At 41.2% G+C, this 15,399-nt stretch overlaps 1 long non-coding RNA gene across 1 annotated transcript; it reads right to left on the bottom strand.

Annotated features, from left to right (window-relative positions):
- Positions 1 to 4,408: 4,408 nt before the first annotated feature.
- On the bottom strand, positions 4,409 to 13,662 carry LOC108587301. Its single transcript, XR_001905733.3, has 2 exons — positions 13,339 to 13,662; positions 4,409 to 7,707 (listed from the first exon to the last, which is right to left on the bottom strand). It is a non-coding gene; the product is annotated as an uncharacterized LOC108587301 (long non-coding RNA).
- Positions 13,663 to 15,399: the final 1,737 nt, after the last annotated feature.

The raw sequence follows: 15,399 nt of genomic DNA, 5'->3' as shown, positions 1-15,399 counted from the left end.
ACTACTCCTACTCATCATAAACATCTCAACTTAAACATCCCTTTCCCAGAAGACCTTCTCCCCTTCCCACATGAATTTGGCTCCCACTATTTGCCTCAACATGTATTTTTCCTTTTATGAAACTTAATGTGTTGATAGTTATTTATATAATTTCTCTATCTCCTCCAATATCAACGACTGTTGTATGTAAAAATAGTGATTTATAACAATAATCATGTTTTGGTGGCTAAAAACAACTACTGTGTATTCTTTCTCATTATTTTTGTGGGCTGGATGGGCACTTCTTCAGCTTGTCTTACCTGGGCTTACTCATGTAATTGCAGTCAGATGATGGCAAGAACAGCTGGATGGTCCAAGCTGACCTCACTCAAATGATTGGCAGTCAGTGCTGATTGATGGCTGGGATGCATTAGCTCTCCTTCTCCATGCCCACTTATCCCCCAGGAGGTTATAGCAACATCCATCCCTACATGGTGGTCTCAGGGCAGTGTTTCAAGAAAGCATAAGTAGAAACTGCAAGTCTAGACTTGAAAGTTGTTCAACATCACTTCTGCCACATTCTATTGGTCACATCAAGTCACAAGGCCAACCTAGCTTAGGAAGTGAAGAAAGAGATTAAACCCCTTACTGGGAAAGACAGCAAAATCATACTGTAAAGGGCATGCTTAAGGAATGGGCAGAATTGTTCCTCCCAACACATATGTTGAAGTCCTAACTTTTGGTGCCTACGGATGTGACTGTATTTGGAGATAGGGTCTTTGAAGAGGTAAATAGGTTCAAAATGAGCCTGTTAGAGTGGGCATAATCCAACATGACTGGTATCCTTATAAGAAGAGGAGATGAGGTTGCTGACAGGTACAGAGGGAAGACGATGTGAAGACAAAGGAGAGGATGGCCGTCTCTAATCCTCAGAAAAGAGGCTCCAGAAGAAACCAGCCCTTCAAACACCTTGATCTTGGACTTCTAACCTCCAGGATTGTGAGCAAATAGGTTTCTGTTGTTTAAGTTATGCAGTTTGTGGTATTTTGTCACAGCAACCTTAGCAAACTAATACACTTACAGAGGCAGGAGGAATTCTCTCAACCGCCTTTGCAAACAATCCGCCACACCCCTAAGACCTTAAACTCCTTGTGGTTTGGGGTTCTGTTTTTCTTGTACATCACTGGCATTCAGCAAATATTGCCCATTATTAGGCCTGTTTTTTAAGGCAAGAAAAGAAAGAGAAGCCAGAGAAGATGGTAAAGGATCACAGAATTATGAGCGAACCAAAAGAATGTTTGTGTCGTGAACACCAAAGGAAGAGAGAATCTTGGGAATAGATCTTAGGTACCTCAAGGAGGACAGAAACTGAGAAATGGCCACTGGATTTGACAATTATTAATTGACACACCAAACAATTCACAACATGGGAAAGACTAGGATTGGCTGAAGGGAAGAAGAGTGTCAACCAAGGGGCACTTTAAATTCTTACCACATTTTACCATAAGAATATAGACCTATATGTAAACTTTTTTAACATCTTTTGTTTTGTTTTGTTTTGTTTGAGATGGAGTCTTGCTCTGTCATCCAGGCTGGAGTGCAGTGGCACAATCTTGGCTCACTGGAACCTCCACCTCCCAGGTTCATGGGATTCTCTTGCCTCAGCTTCCCGAGTAGCTGGGACTACAGGCACACACCACCACGCCCAGCTGATTTTTGTATTTTTAGTAGAGATGGGGTTTCACCATGTTGGCCAGGCTGGTCTCAAACTGCTGACCTCAGGTGATCCGCCCCCTTGGCCTCCCAAAATGCTGGGATTACAGGTGTGAACCACTGTGCCCGGCCACATGTCATATATTTAAAGACAGTTGAAATTCTCTCTGGGCCCACCTATCCTACCTTCTGTAAGTGCCCACTTCTAATAGTTTACTGTACACCCTCATACATTGCTGGGTAGTACAAAATGGTACGACCCCTTTGGAGGGCAATTTGGCAAAAGCCATCAAATTACAACTGTAATAAATTTTATGTTAATAAAGTTGTTTTTAAAAACTTCAAATGTATAAACCCTTTAGTTATACTCACATACATGCAAAATGACACTATGTATAAGAATATTCACTGCAGCTTTATTTGTTATAGGAAATGTTTGGAAATAATCCAAATGTCTTCCAATAAAGAATGGTTAAATAAACTGTGCTACAGCCACACAATGAAATCTCGTGCTGCTTTAAAAAAAAAAAAAAAGGGAAAAAAAAAAAAAAAGAATGAGGAAGCTCTCCTTGTACTGATATGGAAAGATTTCCAAGATAGATTAAGAGAAAAAAACAAGGCACAGAGCAGTTATATGCTCCGTTTATGTAAGCAAGAAGGTAAAAGAAGGAAATATATTTAATTTGCTTATATTTCCGTAAAGAATCTCTGGAATGATAAGAAACAAATAAAATTGATTATCTAGAGAAAAGGGAGTAGATAGGGACAGGTATGGGATTATTCTAGATTATGTTCTCATTTACATACATAAGCTGATTAGATTCATATAGCAAATCTGAGGCTATTATTATTATCCCCGTTTTACAGATGAAAATTAGAAACCGCTAAGTCACCCCCCCAGTTTACCAATTTAGACAGCTGGTACACATGGAGTCTGATTCTAGCCTACCTCTGCCTGACTCCAGAGTTCATGCTGCAGCATCACTCAAACTGTGGCCTGAGCAAACACAAGCCCCTGGTCTTCAGATTTACGATCTAAAGTAAATAACATCACAGGCAGAATAATGAAAAGTCATAGCCAAACATATTTTAAGGTGTTTATCAAATCAGGGAGCTGGAGATTGGAAGATATTTTTTATTAAGGGAGCTGCTTTTACTAGTGGTTTGTGTTTGTTTCTTTCTTGGTTTCCTGGCTTTTCAGATGTCTGTTTTGGAAGAAATCAGTGGAGGAGGGGAGGGAAAAATGATCTACTTTGTGTGTATATACAGTTTCCTTAGACAAGTCATTTTTTACAGAGGTTTTTGAAGTTTACAGTATACTGCTGTTTAGCTCCAGGACATGATGTCCAAGTAAGTGACTGGAAGTAGAGGGAGGAAAATAAAAGGTTAAGAAAAGTCCCTTCACAAATAAGCCTTCTGCTGTCACTGCTGTCAGGTCTCCTGCATAGGAAGGGCTTATTGTCTGAGCATAAATGGGGAAACCTGGAGTTATCTATCTGTGAGGAAGCTTTGGCACCCAGTTAAATTTCACTCTTTCAAACTTCCCTTGTGTGTCCTAGAGCTTTTCTTTACTAGTTGTCATGAGGAAATCTCATTTGTCAAGCTGACCAACTGTCCATTTTTACCCTGTCACGAGGAAATCCTTTCTTAAGCCAGATTTATTTTCTAAATGGAAATTTCCAGGCCTTGAATGCAGTAGCTGTTGCTCTGGGCAGTCCAGGTCCTAAAGTTCAGTTTTTCAACCACATTTCCATGGCTGTTACTCACACACAAAACATGAGTGGTCCTTCAGAGGGGTTCCAGTTAGAGTTTTTGGGTGACAAGGATTTATTTTTATTTTTTATTTTTGGAAAGGTTTAATGAAAAGAGAGCAGGGAACTCAAGAACCCATCAGAGGAAGTGGAGTGTTCTCCCCTAGAATTACTGTCCTTTTGATTTCAGCTTTTCAGATGTAAATGGCACTCGTTTGCCACGATGTCAATTTGGTCCCAAACCCACAAGTCTTTTCCCAAATGGCAAAAATAGAGAAATAGAGAATGGTTGATTCTCCCCAAGGCTGGTGATTGCTGTCCCACCACAGTGACCTACAATGACAGGACCACACAAAATTGTTGCCCTAATTCCAAACCACCCTATGAATGTGTTGTACTTGTCTTTCAGCAAAGTAGACCTCTCAGCTTGCTCCACAGTCACTCAGGACTCCCGGCATGACTAGACCAAGTCATCATTTTGTTCTGCAGGCCAACCCTCTCCTTGACTCATAACAACTAATAGAAGAGTGAATCTTAGCCACAACACTGATGAAGTTTTTTACGTTAAAACTTTTGGCCAGGCGTGGTGGCTCACACCTGTAATCCCAGCATTCTGAGAAGCCAAGGCAGGCAGATTGCATGAGCCCAGCAGTTCAAGACCACCCTAGGCAACACAGTGAGAGCCTATCTCTACAAAATAATAAAATAACAAATTATTTGGGAGATGGTGCGCACCTGTAGTCCCAGCTACTCAGGAGGCTGATGTGGGAGGATCGCTTGAGTACAGGAGGTTGAGGCTGCAGTGAGCCATGATCATGCTACTGCACTCCAGCTTGGGTAACAGAGAGAGACCATTGTGATGTGCAACACGTGAAAGAGAATTATCACTCTCTTAGTAAAGGAATAGGTAAAATCCCCAAAAGCCCAAGTCACTATCAACATTAAAATAAGAATCTGAATTTATTGGCTGATAAAAGTTTATTGACTGAGTGAAAGTGCCTCATCATTTTCAGTCAGACCCCTCGTTCATTAGTTTGACCATTGATTCATTATTCGCTCATTCACATTTATTGAGTCAGGCATTGTACTAGGCACTGGGATTATAAAAGAGAACAAGATAAAAATAATCCCTGACTTCAAGGATCTGACAAGCCAGCCATTTGTTCCCTCCCCTCAACACTCTCACCAACTTTAAACTGCTCCTCCTCCCTGATCTTCATCCACAGAGCTGTAAGCAGAGGTACAGTTCTGGTCTATAGAAATGCTAATTGTCACTGGAAAAATTCCTTCAGTATATCAGCCTCGAATTTAAGGAATAATTAAGTCTAAAAATAACTTTCATTGTATAGTTTTCAAGTGGTTTTCTTATTTGTAAAAACAATTCATTTGAGCCTCACAACATATCTGGGCTGGGTAGAAATCACTGTTTCATTTTTTTCTCTTTTTTTTTTGAAAAACTTTATCGAGATATAATTCACATATCATACAATTCACTCATTTAAAAATGTACAATTAAATGGTTTTCAGTATATGCAGAGTTTTAAATACAACCATCAGCACAATCAATTTTGGAACATTTCATCAACCCAGAAAGAAACATGTACCCATTAGCTAACCTACTTTATGTCCTTAGATTTAGCTATTCTGTACATTTCATGTAAGTGAAATCATGAAATGTATGGTCTTTGTGTCTGGCTTCTTTCACTTAGCATCATATCTTTAAGGCACAGCCACGTTGTAGCACATGTCCATACTTCATTCCTTCTTATGGCTGAACGATATTCCCTTCTGTGGATATATCATATTTTGTTTATCCATTCATCAGTAGATGGTGTATTTAATTTTATAAGTGAAGAAACTAAAGTAATTAAGTGCTTGGGTTGGGACCATTCAAAGCCAGGTCCCCTGGCTCCCAATCAGGGCTCATTCTATTAAATCTACTAGGTCCTATAATTTTAAAGTGCATGTTCATTCCCACTGTCAAAATACATTTGCCTACAACATTTTTAAATAGGGAATGAAACTAAGAAATGCAAATGCAGTGCAGACTAAGCTGCTTTCTTGGTTTGCTGTTGTTATTTGAGAATTTTTCCCACTTTTGAGGGAAAAAAAAGAATTTCAAGAGAGAAAAATAATTCAATTAAAAATGGTTCTTTGTAAGACACAGCCCTCACTGTTGCCCCTGCTCGTTTATCTAATTCTATTTTTCTTTTCTCTGTTGTTCTGTGTATACAAGTCATGAGTCACCAGAATGGGCCTGTGGGAGCTGAGAGAGAAAGAGGGAAAATAAGTTCTTGATTAAAAAGTAGCACATCAGAGGTCAACCACCATCACAGTTCAGCTTCAGTTGCCAAAGTTGTCTCCAGGGATATTCCAAATGTAGAAAACCAATAAAGAAAGACATGGGGATGATAAGCACTGAATGCTGGATAGCTGTTACCTCCCGGTGACAAAGCAATGCATTCAGAGAAGGACACACATGGGGTTTAATGGTATCAGTAAAGTTTTATTTCTGAGGCTGAGTGGTGGATACACCAATGTTAGCAACAACCACACAGTTCAGCTTCAGTTGCCGAAGCATAGGCTCCAAAACCCACAGGCCATATGAAAATGCTGTGAAGTTCATCCTGATTCCTCTCCTCCATCTAATAGCTTTATACACACTTAGATGAGATCTTTGAGAGGTAGGGGAGAACCCTAGTGGAGGCTACTATAGTAAGGATAATAAAGTTGAATAAATTAACTTAGCATTGGAATTAAACACCAGCCTAGTAAGACAGGCTAAGAGGAGGAGGCTGATATAAACAAGAAAACATTGTTAGAACTTACTATGCAAAATGTTACCTTGAGGTCCCAATCTGATTAGTTTTTTGCAATTCATCTCTCGCTTCCTCTTTTTGTCTCCAGCTTTCCTCTCTTCATAGAAGCGGGTGGGGCTTCTTATTCCAGGACCCCAGTTCCCCTAAGCAGCCTAAAACTGGGCAGATCTATTAGCCAGGACTGTCTCTGTCAATAAAGGCTGCTCTTCCAATGCATTTTTCAGTGTGCTAAGATGTAATTCTAAACATACTCTGATTCCCATACATGTTAGCTCCTATTCTAACGTAATGCTCTGTTGTGGCTGGAACATATTGAGTCCCACAAATGAGTACTTGTGGACAACGGACCTCTTTGGGGGAGGGAGCCCCAAGGGAGAGGAGGGAAGAGTGTTTATTCCATTAATGTGTATGTGTGTGTCCCCACCATAATTTCTGAAGGGACTGGAAGCAAGACCTCAAGGCAGCTAATAAAGTACTGGGGAGAACTACCCCTCTGCTTTGGAGGGGGTTGGGTGACCAATGGTATCTGTAAGGGTGGATGAACAAAGTCAATAAAAGTTGTAAAATAATACACATGCTGTGTTATGGCTGCATTGGCTTAACAATTTTAAACTATATGTCTCTGGGGATATTCTAAATTTAGAAAACCCATAAAGACAGACATGGGAATGATAAACACTGAATCCTGTATAGTTTGTACTTCTGGGGGACAAAGGAATGTGTTCAGGGAAGGACACACATGGGGAATCAAGTACATCAGTGAAGTTTGATTTCTGAAGCTGAGTGGTGGATACACCAATGTTAGCATCATCATAATGGTGTTGTTTTTTTAAAAAAAATCCCAGTTTTACTGACTACTAAACATTGATAGGTATAGTCCACATACACAAGAGCTCCTGTAGATGCTCAATTTTTAAATATATATAGTGGCCAAATATGTATAATATAAAATTTACCATTTAACCACACTGGTGTTTTCTTAGTCCTAAGTCGCTCTCATGTGACAGGTAATAGGGCAAAAGACTCATCATATCACAGAAACCAAATTAGCTCATATGCTATTTTTCTAGTATGTTTTGAAGTGACTAGAAAGAGCTTTCTCACAAAGAGAAAGCCTTCCTCATCTTTGAGGACCCTAAGGAAAAAGCAGACAACCGAAAACCCGTGGAACTGCATTCTTTTATTAGACTTAGTGGTTTCAAGAACCTCTCAATTTTTCACTATATTAAGCTATTTAAGGAAATTGAGAATTCAGATGAAAAATTTTGAAGTCATATCTCTTTACGTTTAAAATTATTTCAGAAAGCTACCTCTAGATTGTATTTTTAATTTTGGTGACAATTGTCTCTCCAGGAAGCAAATGTCCTCAAGGACCTTCATGTCTCAGGAGGAAACAGGTGTACCCGGATATAAAGCTGCAAAGGAAGGCCTGGCTGTGTGGTTAGCTGCAAACACCAATAGAGAACAAACTGTGTCAAGATATTTATTAGGACAGTTGTTTTTATCAGGGCTCTACTTGCAAACTTCTTAATGTTTTGAGTGGTCTGCCTTTAACCCTATTTTTTCCACAAAGCTTGTGATGCATGATTTTGCTGAAATGAGATTTTTTAAAAATAGAAAATTGTGTCAGGCGAGGTGGCTCACACCTATAATCCCAGCACTTTGGGAGGCTGAGGTAGGCAGTTCATGGGGTCAGGAGATTGAGACCATCCTGGTTAACACGGTGAAACCCCATCTCTACTAAAAATACAAAAAATTAGCCGGGCATGGTGGCACATGTCTGTAGTCCCAGCTACTCGGGAGGCTGAGGCAGGAGAATCACTGGAAACCTGGGAGGCAGAGGTTGCAGTGAGCCAAGATTGCACCACTGCACTCCAGCCTGGGTGACAGAGTGAGACTGTATCTCAAAAAAGAAAAAAAGAAAATTGTACAAAATTGTATAAAAATATATTGTTGCAGGGTGCGGTGGCTCACACCTGTAATCCCAGCACTTTGGGAGTTCAAGGCAGGCAGATCACAAGGTCAGGCATTTGAGACCAGCCTGGCCAACATGGTGAAACCCCGTCTCTACTAAAAATACAAAAATTAGCTAGGCATGGTGGCACATGCCTGTAATCCCAGCTACTTGGGAGGCTGAGGCAGGAGAATTGCTTGAACCTGGGAGGCGGAGGTTGCAGTGAGCTGAGATCACACCACTGACTGCACTCCAGCCTGGGCGAAAGAATGAGATTCTGTCTCAGGGAAAAAAAAAAAAAAAATATATATATATATATATATATATATAATTATTGTTTTTCTTTTCTACTTTCTGGGCTGATATTAACCCAGGGGTTATGCAAATCAAAATAGCCTAAATAATCAGGAAAATGCATCATTTTACACAATCTGATGTTCCAAACAAAGAGTCGCATAAGTAGAGTGGCATAATGATGTCATCAAGCACTAAATATTTTATATTATCTCCTCTGTTAGCCTCAGCACCTTGGCTTTCATCAGCAGCTTGTCCTCATGGTTACAGGTTAGCTGCCATAGCTCCAGTGCTCACACCGTCACACAGCTATGTTCAGAGGCAAAAAGAAGTTTTTGCTATAGTGTCTTTTTTTGATTAGGGAGGAAACTATTTCTAGAACTCCCCTTCAGATTTCCCTTCAGGTCCTTTTGGCCAGACTTGGATTACATGTCCATCCCCTAGCTGCAAAGGAGGCTGGTAAATGAGAATCTAGCATTTCCAGCCTTTAGAGAGGAAGGCAGCTCTACCACTAAGGAACACACATTGGGAATGGCTCTTAGGTTGGCAATCAGCACTGCCACCTGAGGCAGGAGGTAACCAGACAGGTCTGTCTGCCAGCAGAACCTATGCCTTTAACCTTTGCTCCATGATGTCACCTTTAAGATTCATCCAGCTCTTAAATTACCCTTCCATCACAAACACTATTATGTAACCACACCCCCAAACTCTACACCTTCTCTCCCATCTGTGTACATGAAGTTCCCTCAACCTGAAATTCTGCCCCTTCCACATCTGCTTTAGACATAAAGTCTACTCTTAATAGATGCCACTCAAACACCACTTTCCCAATAAAGTCTTCCAAATAACTGTGGCTAAGCTTTACAACTCCTTTCTAGTCTCCTGTAGCACAAGGGAACGCCCTGTGGACTCCACAAGTTTGGTGATTGAATTGGACTGTTTTGCTCTCTGAGTTTCAGAAGGAAATGTAATAAAAAACAGATTTCTCTTCACATAATAGAGTATTGGGGGGGATTTGAGTAAAGTGATATTACACAAAAGAGCTACCAAAGTAGTTAACATTATTGGGTTTTTGTTTTATGCTATTTGTAAGCCCTTGCACAAATCATTTAGGTAATCTACTTAAAAATAATTAATTTCATTTCCCAAATTATTTGAATGACTATTTTAACTCTCTGTTTTTTCAACTGTTAAGAACTGGTCTCTGAATTTTTAAACTGCTTCTCAAAATTAGCAAAATTATAATAATTGTTGAACCTAGGTGATGGATACACAGGGATTCAGCACATTGCTCTACTTTTGTGTATGGTCAATACAATTTAAAACTATTTTGGATAGGACCTCTGGTTTCTGCTTCTGCACGTAAGGAGCTTGGAAGTTGCCATTCTATCTTAATAGCAACTACAAAGCAGGACAGGCTGAAAAATCAACAACTCTTCTTGCATCTGTAAGAAAGGTGAGGACACAGGAAAAACTGCTGCCCCCAAGATTGGAGAGACAGGCAAATACAGCTCACTGGAGCAGAGGCTCATGAGTGGAAACCTCCACAGAAACTAGGTCCCTGCCCTAGGGACCCTGATTTGCTATCTTTGAGGTGGACCCTGGAATCTGTGCTTTAATAAGTGCCCCTTGGTGACTCTTCAGTATAGGCACATTTAGGAAACCAGGTGAGTGATTAAGACGTGGACCCTGGACATTCTCTGGATGCAGCCCACCTCGGTTTGAATCTTGGCTCTACCACTCATAGTATGATCTTAGAAAAGTTACTTAATATCGGCCGGGCGCAGTGGCTCACGCCTGTAATCCCAGCACTTTGGGAGGCCGAGGCGGGCGGATCACAAGGTCAGGAGATCAAGACCATGGTGAAACCCCGTCTCTACTAAAAATACAAAAAATTAGCCGGGCGCGGTGGCAGGTGCCTGTAGTCCCAGCTACTTGGGAGGCTGAGGCAGGAGAATGGCAGGAACCCGGGAGGCGGAGCTTGCAGTGAGCCGAGATCGCGCCACTGCACTCCAGCCAGGGGGACAGAGCAAGACTCCGTCTCAAAAAAAAAAAAAAAAAAAAAAAAAGAAAAGTTACTTAATATCCATAAGCCTCAATTTTCTCATTTGTAAAATGGTAACAACCATAGCTATTTCATAGTATTGTTGTGAGGTTTAAATGAGATCATGAAAATGAAATAATACCAGTACAAGATTCGGGGGACTTGATTTAAGAAAAATTGGCTGGATGTGGTGGCTCATGCCTGTAAATCCTAGCACTTTGGGAGGCCAAGGTGGGTGGATCACTTGAGGTCAGGAGTTGTGAGACCAGCCTGGCCAACACGGTGAAAACCTGTCTCTACTAAAAATACAAAAATTAGCCAGGCAGTGGTGGCATGCACCTGTAATCCCAGCTACTCAGGAGGCTGAGGCAGGAGAATCGCTTGAGCCTGGAAGGTGGGGATTGCGGTGAGCCAAGATCATGCCTCTGCACTACAGTCTGGGTGACAAAGTGAGATCCCCTGTCCTTAAAAAAAAAAAAAAAAAAAAAAAAAAAAAAAAGAATAGCAAAGATATCTTGAATTTACAATTTTTATGAAACCAAAGGACTACGTGAACACATTGTTAGGGCCCAGGAAACTTTATTAACTTCATGGAAAATCTGCCTCTGAGTAGTTATTATTTTATTTTACCTAGACTTCATGTATGTCATTCCTTTTAGTTTTTGCAATGACCACATGCAAAAAGTGTTATTTTTACCACTTTAGAGTAGAAGAATCAAAATAGAGGCTTACGGAGATGGTGGTCTGCCCAAGACTACACCAAAAACAGTAGCTGTACAAACCCAGGACTACCATGTTCCAGGGCTCACCCGTACTGTCTGGACCACATAACGAACATGCACACACTCTGTCTTTATTAGTCCTCCTTTTAGGTGAATGACCTTGTTGAAGTTAAAGAGAGATACAGAGTCTCAACTTAGTTGGCTCTTCCATATTACAGTGGGTCACCATGGAGCTGGGACTGTTCTCAGTTTTGAAGCCAGAATCTCAAGGTTTCTATTACATGCATGCTCTAGCAACTAATTGGTTAAACAAACTTGCGAAAGGCTGACTGAACAAATGTAATGCCAGTGTGTTCACGCATAATGGGAGGGTGCCTGCCTGATAATCAGTGCAGTCAAAGGGCTAAACCACAGATCAGAAGACAGCTTGGTAAACCTGGAATCAGAAATAGGAGTTGGGTTTCATGATGAGATAGTTTCATCAAACTAGGCTAATCAAATGAATGGCTATTTCTTCAGGGGAGATACACAGTCATGCATCACTTAAAGATGAGGACATGTTTTGAGAAATGCATCATTAAGTGATTTTGTCATTGTTCAAATATCATAGAGTATACCTACACAAACCTAGATGGCTTAGCCTACTACACACCTAACCTATATGGTAGAGGCTATTGCTTCTAGGCTACAAACCTGCACAGCATGTTACTGTACTCAATACTGTAGGCAATTGTGACACAATAGTATTTGTGTATCTAAACACATCTAAGCATAGAAAAGATGTATAATTTTTTTTTTTTTTTTGAGATGGAGTCTCACTCTGTCGCCCAGGCTGGAGTGCAGTGGTGCAATCTCAGCCCACTGCAAGCTCCGCTTCCTGGGTTCACGCCATTCTCCTGCCTCCGCCTCCTGAGTAGCTGGGACTACAGGCACCTGCCACCACGTCTGGCTAATTTTTTGTATTTTTAGTAGAGACAGGGTTTCACCATGTTAGCCAGGATGGTCTCTATCTCTTGACCTCGTGATCTCCCCTCCTTGGCCTCCCAAAGTGCTGGGATTGATTACAGGCATGAGCCACTGCACTTGGCCAATTTTTTTTTTTTTTTTTTTTGAGACAGGGTCTCACTCTGTCACTTAGAGTGCAGTGGCACAACGACAACTCACTGCAGCTTTGACCTCCTGGGCTCAAGTGCCCATCATTGACCAAAATGTCATTATGCAGTGCATAAGCGTACATCTGCCAATCAAATAGTGGTTGAGGTCAGGAATCAGAATATCAGCTCTCTCAAGGAAGCATTGGTCAAAAGGCAACAAATTCTCTCTCTCTAGTTCTCCTTTTTAAAGCAAATCTCCATAAGCATAGTTTGTACTGTTTTGGTTATCAGTGTCTAAAAACATAATTTTACCTGTTTTAGGAAATGTATTGGCTCACATAACTAAAAAAAATCTAAGGGCAGCTCATGGCCAAATTGGGGCCCAAATGATGTGTTCCCTTCCATGTGTTGCTTAATTCTCAGGCTTCACATGGAAGTAAGATGGCTATAGCTGCTGCAGTCATCAAGTTTCAAGTTCAAGTACATTAAGGTTCAAGTACAACATATGTCTTAATCCTTTTCCTGTTGCTATAACAATATACCTGAGACTGGGTAATTTATAAAGGAAAGAGGTTTATTAGGCTCACAGTTCTAGAGACTGGGACGTTCAAGATCAGGCAGTTGCATCTGGTGAGGGCCTCCTGCTGCATTGCAGTGTGTCAGAAAAGTAGAAGGGCAAGCAAAAGAGACCAAATGCAAGAGGCAGCCTTGCTTTATAACAACCCACTCTCATGGGAACTAATCCAGAACCGAGAGAACAAGAACTCACTGCAAGAGTAAGGCATTCATCCCTCTTAACAATCTAATCACCTCTTAAAGGCACCATCTCCCAATACTGCCACACTGGAGTCCAAGCCTCAATGTGAGTTTTGTGTGGATAAACCATATTAAAACCATGGCAATACTGGGGTGGGGGAAAGAGCCTCTTGCAGTGGCACTAATTTAACTGACTTCAATTACTTGCTCACCTTTGAACCGATCATGAGGAATGTGAAATGCTGATTGGCAAGAGACCTGGGTCATGTGCCGTTCCTCTTGAGCAGAGGGTGGAGCTCCAGACACTTCATGGGTTGTTGAAAGGTGGCTGCCTAAACAAATACAAGGTAGGCTTGATGGAGAAAAGGGGGAATGGAGGTAAACAACTGTGTACTAAACTAAGGTTTCATGTCTTATTTATTAACGTACAGTTGACAGGCCGAGCATGGTGGGTCACACCTGCAATCCCAGCACTTCAGGAGGCCAAGGCAAGCAGATCACCTCAGGTCAGGAATTCAAGACCAGTCTGGCCAACATAGTGAAACCCCCTCTCTACTAAAAAAAAAAAAAAAAAAATTAGCCGGTTGCGGTGACAGGCACCTGTAATCCCAGCTATTCAGGAGGCTAAGGCAGGAGAATCGCCTGGACCCAGGAAGCGGAGGTTGCAGTGAGCCAAGATCACACCACTGCACTCCAGTCTGGTTCGTCTCAAAAAAAAAAAAAAAAACCACAGTTGACAGTGTTATTTGTGTCCTAACAATAACCACATTCCCGTCACACCTTTCTTGGGATACACCCCAGTAGCTCCTTTGAGCCTGGGTGTCTCCCACAAACTGTTTCTTATGATATGTAACTTCTGCAGTTGACTAAACTCATTCAACATAAGTGGTTCGATTTACCACCCATTATAAAAGGAGAATGTACTCTTTAAAATACATATATACATATAATAAAAATGCATAAAAAACAAAAGACTTTCCCACACATAAGTAAGCATTTATCTCATCACGTAAGCATAAGCACTATTTCTTTTTTTTTTTTTTTTTTTTTTTGCTTTGAGACAGAGTCTCACTCTGTAAACCAGGCTGCAGTGCAGTGGCCCGATCTCAGCTCACTGTAACCTCTGCCTGCCCGGTTCAAGTGATTCTCCTACTTCAGCCTCCTGAGTAGTTGGGATTACAGGTGTGCACCACCACACCAAGCTAATTTTTTAATTTTTAGTAGAGATGAGGTTTTTGCCATGTTGGCCAAGCTGGTCTCGAACTACTGGCCTCAAGCAATCCACCTGCCTTGGCCTCCCAAAATGCTGGGATTACAGACGTGAGCCATGGTGCCCAGCCCATTCCAGCCTGTCTTCTATGGATAAAGTTCGTTTTTTGTCATGATCCTTTTTTACATCCTGTTTTACATTGTTGTGATCCTCCTGCCTTTTCCTTTAGCATTATGTCATAAACATTTTCAAGGTTATTACACAGGCTTTATTAATATAATTTCTTTTTATAAAAATATTTGACAAAATATTACAGGAGCAATGTATTTGTGGCAAAATAATTCAAATAACACAGAAATATATAAAGTTAAAAAGTAAAATCCCCAGATTTCAGGAATGTGGACTAAACTCATGCTGAAATCTCCTTCATAAGACCCCAGGAAGAGATTTTTTTAAAGATACAAAAAGAAAGAGAGAAGGAAGGAAGGAAGAGAGGGGTGTGAAAGACAATACAGCCACTTTTGAAAACAACGAAGGACCCTCTCTCTAAAGGCTGGGCAGCACTCCTCAAGGAAGTGAGGAGATAGGAAACCACAAGTAAGCCAAGAGGCCCCAGCTCCTCACCTCCAGGTGGGACTTGAAGCCCAGGGTGTAGGCAGAGGTGTAGCCCACGTGGCAGAAGGTAAGCTTGGTCAGCCTCTGAAAATGGCCCATGCCATCAAAAAGAGAAAATCTCAACAAAAGTGGGGACTTGCATCTGAGAAAAGAGACTGACCAGAATGATGAGGACCTGAAAAGTAGCGACTTCATATCCTCAAGACAGCTCTCAGTCTTAGCTGCATGCTAAAATCACCTGGGAGCTTAAACAGGAAACAAACACACACTGTTTTGCTCTACTACACTCAACCCTTCTGACTCAAAATGTCTCAGGGCTTATTCTACCCCAAAGAATCCTCCAACTCTTTTGACACCAACTAGGTGTATCACAATTTAATTATGACACTAACTACCTGGAGTGACTGCAGATGCCACAGGTTAAGGGCTCAGTCCCACAAAACTGCCC

The sequence above is a fragment of the Papio anubis genome, chromosome 8 (assembly GCF_008728515.1).
Source record: "Papio anubis isolate 15944 chromosome 8, Panubis1.0, whole genome shotgun sequence".
NCBI lineage: Eukaryota > Metazoa > Chordata > Mammalia > Primates > Cercopithecidae > Papio > Papio anubis.
Note: the sequence above shows the minus strand (reverse complement) of the source record. Positions and strands in the feature narration are given on the sequence as shown.